Below are 14,472 nucleotides of genomic sequence, written 5' to 3' on the forward strand. Positions count from 1 at the left end.
GTTCTCAGCTTTAGATAACGTTGGTTGTATCTAGTACTACATTGACATTTTAACAAATTTGAGATATTCTCTTGTGGACGGAGGGAGTAATATGTCTCAACAACATACATCACATGCTACACATCCACTTTGAGGGCCAATTCCATGTCTATGGACTATAGCCGCAGAGATGCACCATGGCGCATTTTAACCGGAAAGACTCAAACAACTCTGACACCTTAAATTATGTAGTTGTACGATGTAATATAGAAAAACTATTAATTTATTACAGTATGCGTTGTCGTTGAAATAAAGAGAATCCACTACAGGAATCGGCGTAGGCTACACCCAACCTCCTCGGCAGAGGTTCTCTTCGGCAGAGCCACGTGGATCGTTGGCGTAGACCAGACCCTCAGTGTAGCCGGTATACGCCGAGGGTGGCCGTCGGTGTCTAGACCATCGGCGCAAGCCACGCCGTTCGTTAACTTCAATTTTTTTATTTTGTTTCCAATTTTTTTAGTCTCTCACATGAATCATTTTAACTTTGACTACACTTAATCTTAGATCAAATTACGTCAAACTTCCAATTTGGTCACCCATACTCACACTACTCCAGCCCTTGGACGCTTAACATTTTCGTTCCTTTCGATTGAGCTTCCATGAAAGAAGCAGAAACATTGCTGCCATATCAATTATATTAATCCTTAGACCGTGATATCATAACTCTTTATCATTTTGAATTTTAAATATTTTTTAAATAAATATCAATGGTTAAGTAATGATAATTTTTTGCAAGATGCAATAATTAATTTAATTTTTAAAACAAATTAAAAAATATATAAAATCCTGAATTTCTGTCAAAAATAAAATCTTCCTGCATTCATATTTTTGTTTGGAATTTTTATAATCTAAAAAGAACTCCAACCGAGTAAACCCTTGTGAACTGAGATGTAACTTTTTCCCACGATGATTTTTATATATTATACATGTTTTTCCGACGTCGTATGCAACAAGAAAAGCCGTTTTGCCGATACATGACGCAATTTCGAAATTCATTTTTGTTAAATTCTCTTGCAACTAGATGACATAACACATGAACATCTCGAATGATTTTATTTTTGGATTTTTTATTATTATTTTCTGCTATTCAGTTGAAACTTAAAAAGGCAATCCACGGAAGGGGGTGCATGGAGGGAACAAAATTCAAGGCTACACCGAGCGCCGTCGGCGTAGATTAGAAAAAAGAGAGGAGGATCCTATGTCGAGGGTGGCCATCGGCGTAGCTCTAACGCCGTGACAACGCCATCACGGCCTGGCTTTGGAGGGCGCGTGTCTAGACCTACGCCGACGGCCGGAGTACGCCGATGGTAGCCATCGGTGTAGCGTTGCCTACGCCGAGGACACTCTTCGCGGGCTGGACTGGCCGGGCCATACACCGATGGCCCTAACTTTTGGCCCTCGGCGTATCAGCAGGCCGTCGGTGCCTTGCACCATTCCTGTAGTGATCAAGGTCCCAGAAAACAACCAAAAACACACGATCCTTTTTGAGAAAAAATCAGTGTAATTCAACTAATATCCATCAAGGTCCCGACATTCTTCTTCGAGCTTCTAGGCCAATCGTGTCCACGCCGTTGCTGTCGCGACCGTGTCCGACTTGCGAATAGGAAACGAGAAGAGTCCGCGCGGGGGCTTGATGCATAGTACTCCAGTTGGCTACTTGGCCCGCTTCTTGTGTAGGAAATTTCACTGGCTCTTTCCTCCTTCTCTCATTTCGCGATCTTGAATTGGCCCTCCCACTCCAAGCCAATCAACGTGTCAAATGGTGAGGAAATTTCCTTGCTCTTTCCTCTTTTCTCTCATTTCGCTAACGTCCGGTTGTGCTTTGGTTCTCAATCGCGCTGCGATCTTGTGGATGCCTTTCACACGGGTCCAAGCCAAGCTGGACACGCCATGCGGCCGAGCCTACCATGCACCACAGGGAAAGATAAATACTAGAAGATCACAGACTAGCTCCACGGAGAATTGATCCCGCAAAATATCCCGCACCATAAAGCCATTAAGGTCGTCCCATCGCTCCCCAGATTGAGCGCGAGCAGCAGCGGCCATGGCGGCGCTCGGCGGCTTGCTTGCCGCAGCCATCCTCAAGGTGGTCGGCGACCAGATTGCTTCTGCGATCGGAGGTCAGATCAAGCTGCATCAGAACTTCGAGAAGGACCTGAAAAAGATGAAAATGGCGCTCGAGTCTGTCGACGCCCTGCTCGAAAGAGACGCGGGAGGCGGTCGGTTACGGATAAATCTACACTTCTGTGGCTGAAGCGGCTCAAGGACGCGATGTACGCCATCTCAGACATGATTGATGAGTTCGAGGCCGACACTGAAGTAATCTCCCAGCTGTCCGCGCGGAAGGTATATGTGCGGTACAGAAATCCCAGTTCATTGTACTTCGTGGTTACTCTTGAAACTAAAGACATGGTCATCACTTCTTTCTATAGAAAAACTCTCCTCGCCATGTAGTTTTTGTGATTTATCTGTGTAGTTTTGGTTTCTAAACTTGCTGGAGCTAATTAAATATCAAAGATTTGTACTAGTATCCATGTATTTTGTGCAGTAAGTTAATTTATGTATCTTCACATGGCCTTATGTGTTTTAGGTTTCAGTTTTTAAGACTTTTCATTTCTGAATCTACTTTTCTTATATTATTGTAACAGTAGCATATGTTATGTATATTTCAAAAATAAACTAAATTTGTTCTGATAGAAACAAGACGATGTGGCTCTTAATGTTTTAACCTAATCTCCTATTGGGCTGAATGCAGTTGTACACTGCTTGCCCTTTCACACAGTACTAACGAAAAAACTCTCTTGCAGTTATCCTTCAAAAAATATTTGGCAATTATGATCCCTTGTATCACAGTCGTTCCCAAGGTCACAATGGCCAATAAGATGGAGAAGATGAGGGAGGATCTGGAGGTGATAAGCGACCAACACAAAAAATTCAGATTAACGAAGGCACTAATGCCAATGAGCCGAAGGTCACCAACATACGGGAAACATCGTCAATCATGGAGACACAAATTGTTGGGAGGACTGAGGAGAAAGAGGAAATATTGTCTTCTTTATTTGATAGCATGACAGAAGAGATCACAATCCTTCCTATATATGGCATTGGGGGACTTGGCAAGACAACCTTGGCCAAAATGATTTACAATAATACTCAGTTCAAAGAATACTCTCGGGTGTGGGTCTATGTGTCCCAGGACATTTGATCTGAAGAAAATTGGAAACTCTATCATATCACAACTATCGAGAGAAAGAGAAGGAGAGTGAGTACACTGGAATGGAGGTGATACATAAATCACTTCAAAAGTTCTTTGGTGATAAGAAGATTACGATTGTTTTAGATGACCTATGGGAGGGTGAGGAATTTCATCTGCAAAGTCTGATGGACATGCTTAGGGTTGGGAAGGGCGGTAATGTGGTTGTTATTGTAACCACACGAGATGAGGACAAAGCAAAAAAAATCTCTACCATCAAACCATACAAATTAGCACCATTGAATGATGACATCTGTTGGTCTATAATAAAGCAAAGGAGTGTATTTGAATCTAGACGTGATAAAGAAGAATTAGAGAAGATAGGGAAGGTCATTGCAATGAAGTGTGCTGGTGTGGCTTTAGCAGCTCAATCACTTGGATACATGCTGCAATCTATGAGGTTTAGTGAATGGGAATCGATCGAGACAGTGATATATGGAATGTATCTTCTTCGAAAGATACATCTTCCTCACAAGTGTTTGCGTCTCTGAAGTTGAGCTATAGTGTCATGCCTTCATATTTGAAGCTCTGCTTTGCCTATTGTGCAATATTTCCAAAAGGTCACAAGATAATTAAAGATGATCTTATTGGCCAATGGGTTTCTCTTGGTTTCTCTACTTGGCAACTTGGTGAGAGATACATTAGTCAGCTTTTGGGATTCTCTTTCCTTGAACATTAAAGTCATCATTGGTGAGTTTATGCATACCCTATGTGATAGAACAATTTTTTCTTTTCTTTGAATCATTGTGATGCAACGAAAGCATATAGTACCAAAAGTAGTGATGGCTAGTAGCAAAAGGTAATGTTGTAGGGAATGTCCACCCTAAATTGTGAAGTTAAACTGCACCCACATTTAACATATAAATTTCCATAGATAGAGCTGGATCCATCAATCGTGAATCCATAAGTGGTTTGCCATGTGGAAATGTTACTACTAGAGGTACCACAAAAATACTACTCCCTCTGATTCATATTAATTGTCACTAATATGGATCTATCTAGAACTAAAGTATCTTTAGATACATCCATATTAAGTTAATATAGTTCGGAGGGAGTATATTTATTATATATTACAAACATATAAATAAAGTAGTAGTGGACAATATTTTTAGGCTGACCCTATTAATTTCCAAAAGTAAAACGGAACAGATGTAGTGCTAACTTGGGGAATTTATGAGAAATCCTCACATTCCTTAGCAGTCAAAGTCTATTCCTGGTCGTGAAAAATACATACATTTCTTGCAATGAAACAACTCTATTATTTTCACTTTTGTATGAATGATGCTTTTACTATCAAGCCGAAACATGACATTATCTTGAAAACTGCAAAACAAATAGTTCAAGATTATAGTGCATGCCCATACGCAAATAAGGATCAATTTAGAATGTTGCAATTTTGTGCGATTAGTAATCCAATTCTATTGGTACATATGAATTCCAAATCCGCATATTATATGCCACTAGGATTATTTATAATTTGAGACTACAATCGTACATGAAACCGACACCCACGTCTTGCCACTTACACTTGTTTGGATACAGTGTTCCAACAAAACTGGTTTACCATAATACCAGGCAACCGTATAACTAACAAAATCTCTTTTGGATGCGGCATTTAAAACACGGATAAGGAAAAATTGGTTTCCACAATCCAAACAATTAAAGTTTTGGGAAATGAATATTCATCGTCCTTCGAAGCAGCGTTTATAGGAAACTAATTACAGCTACCCTAATATTGTTTCTCAACAAAATTGCCAAATAGGATTTTCCATCTGCTTATTCTTAATAACCAAGTAATTAGTAATACTGTTTTTCAGGAAATTATTACCGAAACGAGTTTTCCTAAAATCTAGCGCAAAAACTTTCTATCCAAACAAGCACTTGGTTTGCCCTGGAACAATATGTAGAGCTTAAGAAACCAATAGGGTCGCCGGATCTGGTCTATTCCACTACGACCAGCGATCTTGTCTGGATTTTAAACTATAGTCAAAACACCATGGCTTGATCTAGTATAATATTACAAGGAAAATTACATTTCTGATTGATTAACTATTCCTGAATAATAAATCATATAATTTGATTCTTAACTTTCCAAACTATCTAGATTTTTCTTTCACAATGACGTAGCGAAGGTTTACGCATACGAGCCTAACTAGCACTAGGAATCTTACATAAATCTTTGTGTTGCTTTTTTATGCCTTCACATTTTTAAAGAAATTCTGATTTATCGTAGATGATTTTTCTGTAGTCTACGTAAATTATTTATGAGTTTTCTAGACTTGTTTCATCGTATGATTACTTTTCCTTCTTTGGTTTCTTAGGATTTCTCAGAATTTTGGAACTATCTATTTTTTTCAATATAATGTTAATTGACTGCAATGCATTGAGAAACACCACCGTGTCATCCAAAACTGCTTTGCACTTGTCCGAGAAATGTATTACGTTTGTTTGCTGGTGACACTTAAGCACATACTTATCTAATTTTACAGTTTTGCAGTTTAGGTAAAAAATCTACACTTGCGAAACAACATAGAAACACAAGTAGAAATTACTATTCAATAACTAAATTAATTCACAAATTGTCTTAAATATAGGAAACCCACAAATCTGACTCTGTAAAATGATTTTCTTGCAGACTATCAAACTGTATGATGAAGATATTACATTGTTGACCATGCATGATCTGGTACATGACTTAGCAAGAGTAGTCATGTACGATGAGATTCTTGTCGTTGGCAAAGGCGGGAACAACGAGGAAGCTCGTACCATTATGCATTGCTTGATGATTGTAGTAAGCCATTGGGCTTTGAGTCATCCAAAATAAGGGCACTCCGTTTTATGGACTGTGACAAAATTAAACTTCACCATGCTGCATTTTCATCTGCCAAGTCCTTGCGCGTCCTTGACTTAAGCGAGTGCATCATACATAAGTTGCAGGATTCTGTTGGTGTATTGAAGCATTGAGGTATCTTAATGCTCCAAGAGTCCAAGATGCACTCATTCCGAATGATATCAGCACGCTCTCAAAGTTAATGTACCTCAACCTTCACGGGTCTTCTAAAATCTTAGCTTTACCAGAATCCATTGGAAAAATTGAAGGTCTGGCATATCTTGATTTGTCCGGTTGTTCAGAAATTGCAAAGTTGCACTGAATCATTCGGGAGGCTAAAAGAATTAGTGCATCTTGATTTGTCAAATTGCTCTTGTATTGGAGGTATATCAGAGTTCTTGGGCAGCCTCACAAAACTGAAATATTTGAACTTATCTCACTGCAAAAAAATTGGAGAGATGCCAGAAGCTCTCGGCGCCCTATCCAAACTAGAGTATTTGAACTTATCATTCAGCTCATATCTTGAAAGTTGCCGGGAAGCAGAAGTTTTGGGCACCACTGAACAAACTTGAGTATCTGAACTTATCTTCGAGAGAAGTGTGATCTTCAAAAGCTCCCCGAAGCTTTGGGCACATTCATTCAACTCAAGTACTTAAATTTGTCAGGTTGTCTGATGATGTCAGAATTGCCGAGATCATTTCGGAGTCTAAAAAATTTGGTGCATCTTGATCTATCAGGGTGTCGTAGTATTGTTTGTCTAGATGAAGCTTTGGCTGGTCTGTCCAATCTGCAACATTTGAATGTGTCTGGGCTGATTAATATGAGTGAAGATACAATGGACAGTCTCATCAACTATATATGCGATAATCTTTCCAATCTGGAGCTTTTGGACTTGTCTTCTAATTATATGAGGAGTATACCTGAAAGTATTTGTAACATGAGAAAACTGCATACATTGAACCTCATGAGAATGCATTTGTCTTGGAAAGATACCAGCAAATATAGGTACAATGGATAGTTTGAAGTTTCTTGATATAAATGGTTGTTGGGCAATCTCCAAAGCCCCTCGGGTTGGCAGCAGTGCAATATCGTTACCACACTTTGGGGTGCAGCACTGGTGATGACCACTCTAGTAGCAACCTGGTCCTGCTACAACACATAGATCTGTGGTGCTCAAGTTATTTGGACTTGAAAATGTGAAGTCCGTAGAAGAGGCCCAGCGTATAAATTTGATGGGGAAGAAAAAACTTGAGGACTTGAAGCTTGGAGTGGACACGAGGGGCTGAGAGATTTGTGGATCACAAAATTTTGATGGGAAATCTGGTGCCACCGAGCACATTGAAGAAGCTGGAGATATGTCGTTACAACGGTGTCGACTTTCCGGCTGGGTAATCTTGGACCAAGCGCCAAACCTAAAGCATCTGGTTCTCAGAGACATGGTAAACCTGGAAGAGTGGACCCCGTCACACTCTAGTGGTGAGGATCACGTGCTTGAAAAGTTAGAAATTCATGATTGCCCCCTGTTAAGGTTGAAACCGCTTCCACCTAAAGCTAAAAAGTGGAAGATATCAAACGATGATAAAGCTGTTTTTCTCCTGTAACTACTAATTTGTCGATTGAAAACAGCAAGGTGCCTCTGCATCGGTGGAGGTTGCTTGACACTTCCACAGCCCCAGCTGATTTGCATATTGAAAGCTTAGTCGATCTAACCGGCTCACCGAGAGGTCATCCAACATCGCTCCTCTGTGGAGACTCTAACACTAGAAGACAAATACTTGGAAGAGTTGCCAAAATGGCTGAACGAGAACATGTGGCAACTCGAAAAGCTACAAGCTGCGAGTTGCGACAGCATGGCATCACTTGCCATTAGGAGAATTAACCTCCCTCAAAGAACTTGTCCTGTTTCGCTGTGATGTCCTGAGTTCTTTTCCAGAAAGCTTACATCAACTCAGCGGTCTCCAAGCACTAGACATTAGTGGCTGCCCTTAATTAAAACACTTGGGTGAAAGGGTATGTCTCCTACCCACCTCTCTGGTGACTCTTCATATCTCGAAATGTAAGGGTATCAAGTGTTTGCACGAGGGCATGGAACAGCTCATCAACCTCCAAAGATTAGATATTCATGATTGCACTGACCTAAATATGTGGTGTACATTAGAGGAGAACATGATGAAGTTGGCTCACATAAAAGACAAGGTACGTGTCCTACCAAAAGCTGGCTCTCTATAGTACTAATCTTATTTTATTTTTACCTACTCTTTCTCCTTTTTCTTATATTAGAATTTACTCTGTCTTGCATTTCTTACGAGAGGGTTCTTTCATGCGAGAAATGTCTACATATTCATCTACTTTGCCTTGCAATTTTCCTTGTGTTAAACACCACTTCACTTTGAAAAATAGAACAGTAGAAAAAGGCGAATTATCTGGTTTCTAGAGTACATCTCTACTGATAATAGCCACTAACATTGTAAAGATTGACATAGTAACCTGGGAATTCCTTTGCAGCAAAGTACCGGCTAATCAAAGAACTGTCATTATTTACTTTGCAGGAAATTCTCTAGAGCTGGTTGAGCTAGCCAGTGTATATCGCACATCAACGCTGGCACTGACGGCGCCCTCGCTGTCGCCGTCAGCCAGCTGCGACTGCTGCTGCCCTAGGTCTGGAGATGCACGGCGTGCAGGCCAAGGCCACGCGCAGGTTTAGTGCTTCGTCTGCCGCGCTGCACGCGACACCCGTGCTGGTCGATGTGTCTGACTAATTCGAGCCCGACACTCCGGTTTCAGGTTGCCATCATTCCGCTCCTGCAAGAGGTATGCCGCCTGTCGAGCTCTCGGCGGCGGGCCCCGAGAACCAGCCAGGCGGGACGTGCCAACCATGGGTCTGTTGTTGGGGCGGTGGACGCCAGCCCACCAAGGGTTACTGCAAGTCATCCGCCACTTGCGCATGCCGCACACCCCATCTCGCCGTCCGCAGAGAGCCAAGAAGTCGCCGGCCGTTGGTCGCCACCAGGAAAAGCCACCGTGTACAGAATGGCAAGCACGCAGTCACCGGAGGGGGGAACACCACCATGCGCCTGGCGCGCAAGCTGGTTGTCTCCAAGAGGGGCCTCGCCATAGCTGAAAGGGGAGAGGGAATCAGATGAGATGACGAGGTCCTCGGCAAGTACTCTGCAACCTACGACAGCTCCCCTCTCACCGGGGCAGATCGGCGCCCTCTCCACCAGGGCGCCCTCCAGCCAAGCTGCCCGCCCCTGCCCAGATGGTTACACCGGTCTAGTAAGGCGTTGTTCTTGTCAGTTTGCATCAGGTGGAAATTGTAACCCCAATGAGGCACAACGACCTTGCTCGTAGAAGAGTAGTGTGGGATTGTTAAGAGGCACAATGCAGTGGTGTATAATAGCCACTGCTAATGAGAAGATCGACACGAGTTACCGGGGATTTGTTTGCAGTACCAGCCAGTGCATCACGCTTGGAAATTTGTCAGAACGTAACATTTGCTTTATGTATCCAGCTTATTATTCATATGAACTACTAGTAGAACCCAAGATCAAACAATTTTCATTACTCGATTTGCAGGAAAGTTACTACGACTGGTGACCTAGACAGGTTATACGCACAGTAGGTTGCAAAATTGAGGGCCTGAATTAACCTGCAAGATTTCTTTCAGACCGATTGAGATTTATAGTCTCTAGCTTAGTTTGTTCGATAAAAAGAAAGCATGAGTGTCAACGTGATGAAACAGTGATAACTCTGGGTGCTCTGTTAGTTTCGTCCTTTTCTTACCGAACAGTGTGTAGTTGTAATCTTTGTGACATCCATCTATGCCGTACTTATGATTCTGATACATGTTTGTGTTGGGCATGGTCCACAACTGAAACCAACATTCGCTCAACACTTTTAGAGCATGATACAGTATCGGTTGGTAGCTTGTGAAAGTAAACTAAAGAAAGCATGAATGTAAACGAGGCGGAACGCTTGAAATCTCAGAGGAACTCAGCATATTTGACTGTGTACTGGTGTTTTGTGCATTGGGCAGAGGAACAGAAAATGAGCATGCCCGAGTCAGACTCTTGTTGTGGCTTGGGCGTTAGATTTAGTCTACCTCATCTAGTGTCCCAGCCTGACAGAACACCACCGATTTTGTGATTAAGCAAGATGTTCGGGGCTTATGGATTTTCCGTGTGTTCATAAAAAAAAGGCATATACTATTTGACAAACTGGAAACTGAATCTCAAAAGTAATGTATACCCATCATTCATTTTCTGAATAATTTATGTGCATCATCAACATTCAGAAATCATTCTCTGAAACCCATTGGTATGGTGTGGAACTGGAAGGAAGAAGCAACTTACTGAGCGATCTTGTGGTCGCCGGCCATGTCCTTCCCGTCATCCATAGATTAGACGCCGGTTGCCTCCTGCAGGTCCGACGAACCAAAATGAGGGTCGAGAGCAAACGACTCGCGACACTGCCGCCTCAGTGTCGTCGCCGATGAATCGAATGTCGCGCATCACAGCGCAGCTTCCCTGTTTCTCCTCGCCGGCGCCGAGAAACAGGGCAGGGCGCTCGGCACCCCGCTACTCAGAGCATCCATCCTCTGGGCAGGTGCTCCCATGAGATCGAGCACGTTCTCCTCCACGGGGACCGCACGGCTAGCATGCAGGAAGCGAGGCGAGGATGCTCTCTTGCAGCCGGACCTCTCTCGCCCCGCCGGCCGCAAGGAGAAGAGAGGCCGCCGGATCCACACCTTCTCCGACGCCTCCGACGCCTGGTGCGTTACAGCCTCTTTTTACTGAAGTCCGATTTGGTGTGCGTAAATTTCAATGCTGCAGCGTGCACCATGGAACTTGTAATGAATCTGTAGCTACTTGATATCAGATTAAACTCGAGAGACCACGTGCGGTTTACATTATTTCAGTTATGCTCTGCAGCATGGAATCCTCAAACACCAAATCTGCCGGGAACCTCGAGGCTGCACATCATCAAGCATTATATATTCCTTTTCTACAGAACTATACATTGTCTCAATGCGCGCCCTGTAGCTCACATCCCCTGCTTTATGTACTGCCAATGTCGGCCTCGTAACGATCCCAATAGCTGGACCCGGCTTTGTTTTGGGCGACACCCGCATGTTTCAAAAGTAGCCGACCGGTTTTGATGCACAGTAGAAGCGTCGGAAACCCTACGCCAACCCTTTGTACGTGGAGTGAATCGGGCGCGCCAGCGCCTCGTGACATGTCTGATTTCATCCATTTTTCTAGGTATGTCTTTATGGCTCAGTAGTTCAGACTGCTCGGTAGTACGATATAATAAGGTAATGTGACAGCTCGGTAGTTCAGACTCCTCGAACATTTTTCGAGGTATCACTTCTGACTTCTAGCGATTGGAGAAAGATGGTGGCTGTAACGGGACGAATCGAGCTGAGGAGTTGCACGAGCAAGCGCCTAGCGAGATACCAGTAGCTGCCCGACGTCACACGCCGGGAGCTGCAGTGCTTCTATACTCTATGTTGCTGCGAGAGGAGGTGAACACGAAAGGAGTTCCTCTTGCTCCATGATGAGAATGTGCAGGGCTTGAAACGACGAAGTAGATAGTGTTTGTTTTTCCTTGCTCTCGTCAGTTTGTGAACACACACCCCAGCAAATGCATGTCAACCCAAGTCCGGGCTAAAACTGCGAGATGCAGGTTAATTCAAGTTCTGCGGCATTTGCAGTTTAGTTCAGCGGGCATGCAGGCTGTCACGGTGTTCTTGTGACTGAGTAAGATGTTCAGGGCATATATATGGAGCTCTTGTGTAATAATCTCAAAAATATGTTTACTCAGAGGTCCATTTTTACAAGAATGTATACGCATCATCAACATTCAGAAATCAATTCTGTTAAACTCAGTCACATACATACTATAGTACAGAAGAAACTCGATGCGCTTGCCGGCTGCAGGTCCGATGAATTCAAATGGGGGCAGGGACTATGGAGGACGAACAGCTACTCGCCGAGCAGCCACCGCCTCGAGCCCTCGCCGATGGATTGGAAGCTGGGCAACAGAATAGCGCATCGCCGCGCAGTTGCCCTGTTTCTCCTCACCATCGCCAGGAAACAGGCGGGCGGCGTTACCGCTGTGGCCAGTGGGTAGGCGATGGCGGGCACACCCTGTTGAGATTTTCCGCTGCTGCATACACCTCCCACCGGGTCGGCAGGGCGAGAGACGAGGATGCACTCTCGGGCCGCCTGCTTTGTCTGCTTGCTTGGCCAGTCGGAACTCAGAAGGAGAAGAGAAGCCACCGGATCGGGCCGCGTGGAGGGGACCCACGGCCGGGGGAGGCGAACAGTGGCAGCGGCGGGAGAATCCTACATGATGGCCTGAGACCAGCCCACCCAGGCCCTGCGTGGCCGGTCATCGATGGTATGGAAAGGAACCTGAAGGAGTCAGCCAGATCATCGATCATCCTATGGTCAGATGAGATGGACCAGAACATGCGACTTCTCCGTGATATTTTTGGTTCAGATATCTCGTTGCCTAGCTGCAGTGGCTTCTCCTGTATTGTTTCAAGATGGCATGCACGATGCAGGGGAGGGTGTGAATTCGCGCAATGTATAAGCAAAAATTAATCATGCACTGGTTGATTACGATGTTTACTAGTACCCTAATTAGTTCAATTGATTCGGTCATCGATATCCACTTATTCTCAGCTGACCGAACAATAATACTACCCCTGGAGGTGTACCAGTCGGCGTATCTCTTGAGATGCTTCTGCTTGGAGCCCAGCCACCCAAGAAGAACCACCACCGTCTGGGACCTGTCGTCGGACGAGTCATCACTGCACGCAGCAGGGTCCGGCAGATGCCAGCGGTACAGGACATCCGGCGAGGAGGATGAAGGGACCGCAGCCGCTGTGCCCCCCGAGGCCATTGCAAAGAGAGGCCGGTGGAGGGAAGCCATCGTGCGTCCTCTCACAGTATTCAGATTCTAACAACGAGGAACAGCTCGCGTCTTATATCTATTTATCCGTCCTCTCCTGCTCCTGACCTGAGCCATAATAAGAAGAAGCCAACCAGCAACAGCAAACAAAAAGATAGTCAGCTGATTGTTCGCACAAATTAAAAACTGAACCTAATTCAAAGACACGGAAAACATGTGTTTGAATTCAAAGACACGGAGGAAACATGTGTTGTGTGCCCCAATTCACCCAACAAACCCAGACCAACCTGAGGTCCTACACGGCTTTGCCAGGGTCAACAGCTCAACACATATATAAAATTGTAACGATGATAGCATTGAGAAATTGGTGTTCACCTCGTCGGTGGAAGGAGAAATTGGGGGGCGGGCTGGCTGGCTGGCTGGCTGCCAAAGTGAATCGACAGCCGAGCCTGTGGACCGCCTGCCTCCTTGCTCCTCCTGCAGCCAAATTTGTGAAGAACACAGTAAATAATAAGCGAGTCTTAATCATGACGAAATCATATACTACATAGAAGTGCAATTTGACTTGTGTATTTCGTGGGATCCACCGGGGGATGATTTGCGAAACGGAGAGAACAAAAGGATGCTTTTTTCTTGGAAGTACTAGAAATTTGGCAGAAAGGAAGGGAGGAGGACGGTGGGCGGCTGGAGCGTGGCTGGCGACAGCGACCTTGGGTTGCGTTGCGAGGTTTGACGGGGAAAGAAAAGGGGAGAGGAACACGGTTTCGCAGTTTCTTGCTCCGCCATTGCGGGAGAGAAGTAGGGAACCGTCCTGGATTTGTTCCAGAAAATCTGGAGGAGGAAGAAGACTAATTTGGAAGGCGAGATGAAGGAGGTGCAGTTGATTCAATCGGTGAGGGGAATGAAATCGACGGGGGCATCCACGGAGTAAGAACGCACACCAAACTAGGACGAGGGGAGGAAGAGCGTACCAGGCGAGGCGAGGCGAGGCGAGGGGAGGGATCTGTCGTTGGTGGTGAATCCGTCGCGGCGGAGACGCAATCCCGGCAGGAGATGGATAAAAATAGGGTAGCGGGGAGGCGGAAGGCGGCCAATTTTGAGGGGAGGCGTGTGCGTGGGCGACGGCGCCGCCCGACCTGACCGCCACCAGCTCAGCTCTCGGATGAAGATGAAGGCTGCGGTCCAAGTCGGAGGGAGGGAGCCTTCTTTCTTTCCTCCGACGGCACGGCTTGCCTGTCCAAACTCCCAAGATATATCCCAGGAATATTCCTCCACGTTTATTCTATTTTCCACGGAACAAAACGAGTGTTAATTCTTCAGGAAGAATTTGATTCTTTTCTTTTTGCGAATAAAAGAGTTTGATTCCACAAGGCGCATATAAAGGTATAATTGATCCCCCCATCGAGGGGCTTCACAGCAGCTCCGATTCTGA

At 44.7% G+C, this 14,472-nt stretch overlaps 1 long non-coding RNA gene and 1 pseudogene across 1 annotated transcript; one reads left to right on the forward strand and one right to left on the reverse strand.

The window, feature by feature from the left end:
- Window positions 1-1,950: 1,950 nt before the first annotated feature.
- LOC139834725 (putative disease resistance protein RGA1) lies at window positions 1,951-3,971 on the forward strand (annotated as a pseudogene).
- Window positions 3,972-12,140: 8,169 nt separating this feature from the next.
- Window positions 12,141-14,201, reverse strand: LOC139834723 (uncharacterized). Its single transcript, XR_011750418.1, has 3 exons — window positions 14,012-14,201; window positions 13,416-13,517; window positions 12,141-13,148 (listed from the first exon to the last, which is right to left on the reverse strand). It is a non-coding gene; the product is annotated as an uncharacterized lncRNA (long non-coding RNA).
- Window positions 14,202-14,472: the final 271 nt, after the last annotated feature.

This window comes from Lolium perenne, unplaced genomic scaffold (genome assembly GCF_019359855.2).
Source record: "Lolium perenne isolate Kyuss_39 unplaced genomic scaffold, Kyuss_2.0 unplaced62, whole genome shotgun sequence".
Taxonomy (NCBI): domain Eukaryota; kingdom Viridiplantae; phylum Streptophyta; class Magnoliopsida; order Poales; family Poaceae; genus Lolium; species Lolium perenne.